Source organism: Fulmarus glacialis, unplaced genomic scaffold (assembly GCF_000690835.1).
Source record: "Fulmarus glacialis isolate BGI_N327 unplaced genomic scaffold, ASM69083v1 scaffold6025, whole genome shotgun sequence".
Classification (NCBI taxonomy): Eukaryota; Metazoa; Chordata; class Aves; order Procellariiformes; family Procellariidae; genus Fulmarus; species Fulmarus glacialis.
Genome location: NW_009213523.1, coordinates 26,929 through 32,692, shown reverse-complemented (window position 1 = coordinate 32,692; position 5,764 = coordinate 26,929). Strand labels below are relative to the sequence as shown.

At 50.6% G+C, this 5,764-nt stretch overlaps 1 protein-coding gene across 1 annotated transcript in view; it reads right to left on the bottom strand.

The window, feature by feature from the left end:
• Positions 1 to 3,198, bottom strand: part of LOC104077097 (xin actin-binding repeat-containing protein 1) — a 22,071-nt gene extending 18,873 nt beyond the window's left edge. Inside the window, exon 1 of the mRNA XM_009578212.1 lies at positions 3,043 to 3,198. The gene's annotated coding sequence lies outside the window, so the exon portion shown is untranslated. The remainder of the gene's footprint in view (positions 1 to 3,042) is intronic.
• Between the last annotated feature and the right edge of the window lie 2,566 nt (positions 3,199 to 5,764).

Genomic DNA, 5,764 nt, shown 5'->3' with positions numbered 1-5,764 from the left:
CTTGTTTCCAGCACTTGAATTTCATTATCAGATCTCTTTACAATTTCCAGCACCTCTAAACTGAAGAGACATGATCTTTAGTCACTTCTGCAAATGTTTTTGGCTCCTCGGTGTCAGCTGGACTTTCTTTTGCGGGAGCAACATCACAACCCCCAGGTAATTCAAACAGCTCCTCAGAAGAGTCGGGAAAATTTAGCCTCAGGCGGAGCTGCGTATCTGCCCCAGGGCAGCTCGGGGCTATTTCTGGGCTTTGCAAAAATCCAGGAATGCAGAGGACTCTATTCCTGGTACCAAAAAATGCCAGGAAGCTCTGCCGAGAGACAGCTGCGAGTGGCATTGCTGGTTGGGGATGTGGCCTCCCGAGTGGGCCAACTGCCGTGGGGTTGTCTTTCCTTAGAGAGGGACTTAAACATCACCCAGGTCGGCTGCTCTGCTTTTGGGATACGAAGTGCCCTAGATAAGGCGGATGCGGCCCCGACTATCTGCTCAGCACTGCCTTGTTCTCCATGTTCCTCTGTTATTTGTGAAGGGTTAATAAAAGCCGAGCAGATGTTTAATGTATTGCTCCCCCAGGCTGTGTATCGCTGGGATCTCGGTACCCAGCACTGCCCTCTGACGTGCCGAGGATCGTGTATCACGCACCGTTCTCGTACCCTCCAGTAAAGCTTTATCTGTTATTTATACAGGGGGTTTTCAGTGAAATGGTGATAAATGCCCCTGCGGCCAATACAATAAGAGCTGTTTTTATTTCCCTCTTTCTCGATTTCACCTATCCCTGAACACTGGCTGGCAGCAGGACTATTTTTATCCCTAACCCCTCTGCCCGGCTCCATGTCCCCTGCGTGCTCTACCTGCTCCCGTAGAGCAGCATCTCAGCCCTTGCAGGCTACAATGCAGGATGACCATTCGTGATAGCGGCTTCCCTCCCCCTAAAATCCCCTTCCCCAGGGAAAGCAACACCGAGCTACCCACTGGAATAACCTCTGCCTGGGGAGAGGGCTTCTCGGCATGCCATGAATACCAGACCTTTTAAGGGAAGCCCTCTCTAACCACCATGAAGAGATACCTTGGGAATGTCTGCGCAGGCACGAGCCCTGCGAGCATCACCGGCCGCACATCCCACCTGGGATGCAGAGCCCAGCCGGGATCAGGGCTGCGGCGTGCATCTTAAAGCATTTCTTTGCCACGCTATGGTGTTTTTAGTGGGGGCATTACATGGATACCGCGCAGCTCTGAGGAGCTGCTGAGACCCTGCCTTTGCTTTCTATTCTTGTCGTGGTGTTTCCATGCTGCTGTCAGCTCTTTATCACTGACAGCCAAGAAAACTTAATGCTGTTTTGGAAGAAACTGCCGTAGCCAAAAAAAATTTAGCAGTATCCTTTAAAGAGAAAACACCAACCCACTTGTAGGTATTGAGTTTCCCCGGCATTTCCATTTGTTTCTGAATGAGGCAAATTGCCAGTGAGAATATGCAGGAGGAGAGAAATGGGTGGCTTTAAAAGAGTAAAATACCAGGTTGTACAGTACTTAATGCAGAGATTCCTGCTACCACGTTCAGACCCAGACCTTTGCTGGTGCTGAAGAAGGATTTCCATTCTCCTAGCATCAGGATTAGGGCATCCTCGCCTGGTTTCCCCCAAAAAGGAGGCTTTTGTATCCTGCAAAATACTGCATCTATTCAAGGGCTGAAAACAGCCTTTGTAGGACATTCCTACAAATTCCCACCCATGCTCGATCCCTTAATTGCCACTAGTGGATTATCTACCACTTTGCCTGGACAAGAACACGGGTTTTCGTATTTTGCCTCTTCTCATCAGGTGATATCTATACCTGAGGCACCAGCTCCACCTCTCTTTTCCCAAATTCCTGTTTTCTAATAAAAATCTAAAGCTACTTCAGATATGTCCTGGCAAGGATTTGGGTGAAAACTGGAGACCTGGAGAAATCTGGGGGAAGTTGAAGAATTCCTGTTATTCTCACAGCAATCAGGATGTGTATCCCAGAAGGAAATGTTAACCACAGCCAAATGCATGAGCAGAAAAATACTGCTTTCAGCTCAGGCTGTTGGGGTCAAGCCCTTCACACAGTGACTGAGGGGCAGCACCGAGACCTGGACCTGGGGTCCTGGCTCCCTCCTGTTGGCCACGACACAGACCTTAGAGCTAAAAGGCTTTGGCAGATGAATCATCTGCCACGCACACGCACACGCACACACACGGGTAGGTTTCTGCTCCGTCTTACAGAGTTGCACAAGTTTTTGGAGTTACTTTCCATACATGAGCACAAATAGGGAGTGGTATGGCCATATTAATGCTGCTAGCCCAATGGGCTCCTGAAGCCCCTTCTTTGGCTCAGGGTCACAAACAGAATCTCAGCCCTCCCTGGAGACTGGGAAAGAAGAGGGAGGGAAAGAAATTCCCTCCTTAACTAATCCTACTCTGCCTCCTGTTCCCTAGGGATGTCCTAGGGATGAAGCAAAACTCATTTCCCTCCGAACAGTCCACATTTTGCTGCTTACCTGCCTACCAGTCCTGAACACGGTTTTGATCTGGAAGATGTCCCCTCCACCCCCAGCATCCATCCGGCTCACCTGAATCCCAAACAGATTCTTTCCCCTATTGCTGGTCATGGTGACCAGAGTCATGGTAAAAAGACAGTATTTTTGAGGGAGAGAGTAGACACTGAGATCTGGCCCCATGAATTTAAGCCTCAAAACCAGGAACTTCAATATTTCAGGACAGGGGAAAAGCACACGTGTACAATGCTCTGTTTCTGCCTTGAACATGCCCAAGCACCCTAGACAACGGTGCTGAATCAGACCAAAGCCACCATCCATCATGTACAGAGACAGCACCTTCTGCAGCAGAGGGTGGGATTTACCAAGCTCTGGGCCAACAAAATAAAATCCATGACTTTCCATGAGCTGCAACCACCGTTTTCATAGCACGAGGCTCTGAGCATCCTCATTTGCCCTGTTTTTTAGCATCAGTCTGAGGTTCGTATTCATGCAACCCCTCTCTAATCTACCCCAAAATTACTTACGGGGAGGTCTCAGTAGTCCCAACAGCTGTGTCACACTGTAGGCAGCCCCAGTGGAAAATCTGCGTGAAACTCACGGCCGGGCAGCCCTTACTGTGTCCTATGAGGAGCCCGGCTCCACTCCCCACACCTTCGGTCCTGTTCACTGCCTCCCAGTGGTCTCTGGCAGCTGGTTTTATCACCGAGCGCCGGGCTATGTTGAGAGGATGAACCACTTGGTCTATTTTTAGGGAAGAGTGAAATTGCTCTTCCACCAGGCTGAGTCAATCATGAGTTTTAGCAATCCTACACGGAGGCTGGGAAAGTCTGGGGGGCCTGGCTTATTTTCAGAACTTATTCATTCAAAATACCCCTGGTGTAATCTGGTATGGGACAGGAGATGCTTCTGGGCAGTTGTGCAATGGGGAAGAGGCATTTCCCTGACTCACCGTCATGTCCTCGGGCTGTGAGCTGCACGGCCAGGCACCCTTCGCCTCTGGCCACAGCCAAAGTTTTAAGGGAAAAGCTGGGAAGGTGACAGGTATTAGCTGTATTTTCTGGTTCCCTGTTTCCTCATCAGTTCAAATATTTCAGAAGCAAGAAAGAAAAAAAAAAAATTTAGGAAAGTGAGGGGAAGTGTGTATGCCACGAAGGACGATCGTGCTGTCTGCTTTATGGTCACCTGGGAATCATCCCCATCCTTGCAGTCCCTCCGTTAGCGATGCGGTGCTGCAGGGAGGTGCTCTGGGCCGTGTTTGGAGAGAGGTAACAATAAAGCACTCAGCCCCAGAGGGCTCTTGATGCCCTCAAAGCTCAGCTGGGCAGCGGGTGCTATTTTTAGCCTATTAGTGGTGGGCACATCTGTGTGCCACAGCTGGGGACCCCTGCCTGGCCATGCTGATTTACAAATACAAACATAACCAATGGCTCTGGCACTTATTTTAGCACTCCACCTTTACCAGGCTGGGATAGCAATACGGCTGAGGAATCCAGTAATGTTTGAATCAGGCCCGGCTGCTCTCTCTTTGGTTTATTTTTCTGACACCTTTAGGGAGCATAGGCTTGAGTAAATCACCATGTGGCGATGAAAGGAGATGTGGGTTGGCTATGCCAGTACCAGAAGTCACCATCACCTGAGATAAAACACTGGCTCAGAGGTGCTTAGGATCACAAAACACAGGGCGAGAGCCACAAGAGACCCATGCTCGGTCCCACCCTGCTTGTGCCCTCCCAGGCCATGCCCATGGCCCACAGCACCCAATGCCAGACAACACGGGACTGCAGCGATGGGGGAGAGGGATGCACGGATGCGAGCTGTGCTGGACGAGAAGGCAAAAATCATATCTGTTCTATCTGCCAGCACAGAGCTGTCTTAGCCTTTCTCTGTGGTGTGTTGGTACAGCATGTAGCACAGGGACATCTCCATTTCTGCCGGGCTCGTTGGTCACGTGAAGATCTCAGAAGCATTGTGCTGAGTAGGTGAAGTGTGACCCTGGCCCCCAAAGGGGCTCCATGCTCTTTGCTCCAAAGGTCCAAGCAACTCACCACCATTTTCTAGTTTGAGATGCTTAAGTTTTTTGGTTCCCTCCTCCTGAATAGCTTTGCTGGAGTTTTACAGGGGTGTTTGGAAGGGCCACTGCCCCTCTCTTTCCCCTATAAGTATCAGTCCCTGGAGAGGATGCTACGCATCAACCAGGCTGCAGTTCAGCGTGCAATGAGGTTTCCTTGCCAACATTGCATCACATCATCACATCACATCACATCACATCATCAATCACATCACATCCAGCTCCAGATGACCATCTGCTTTCACTGAGGCTCCTGGAAGGGCCCAGCTCCTCCCTACGATAGCCCAGTTTCCTTGAACATCCTGCAAGGCTACAAATTACCAGTCCCCTGCTGTCTGTGTTAAGCCCAATGCCTAGGAAGATCATCACCCCTCCTTCTGAACTGGTCTCCATTTTCTTTGTTGATTCCTTCAAGAAATGACAATCAGAGAAAAAACCTAAATTAGAACGGGCTGAAATTTAACTATCTTGGGGATGGGGGGAAATACAGCCACCCTTTTTACTGCTGCATGCTGAGGAGGAGACCGTACATCGTGAGCGATGGCTGTGAGCGAGGCAGCGCTAAATAGCCGAGGAGGTGCAGAATGAAGCGGCCCCGGCTGAGGGTACCCCCTGATGTGGAGCAGGAAAGCGAGGGACGTCGTTAGGAGGGCGATAGGGAGGTCTTTGATCACCAGCCAGGCTGTGAGTCAGAGGGTTGGGGATGGCAGGGGCTGTCAGCAAACACGCACCCGCTCAGGTAGCAAGAACTGGGTGGCAGAGGTGTCAGCAAACACAGCGGTATCTTATTTATTCCATATGGGCGAAGGGGCATAAAGGCAGGAGGTGAAGGGCAGAGCATATCGGCACAGTCAGCAGCTCACGGGTGTGCGTAGGTGTCCTTGTGGTGTGCATGTGCCCAGCAGGAACACATAGGGTGCGTGCATATATTTACGTGGAGCTCTCTCTTGATCTGCAACATCTATTTGCCTGTCTGTCTGTCTAGCTGTAACACACAACATACGTATACAGGGGTGGTGGTCTGTGTGCATGCATGGCTGTTTGTTCATTCTCCTGCTGTCTCTCTGTCTATCCCTAGGTGGACGACCCGGCCTGCTATGGGTTGTGACTTCCACGCGTGTCCCCCCATCAGTGCCCCTGCAAACTTCCCCTGCAAGCCCTCTCCTGCAAGATCTGAG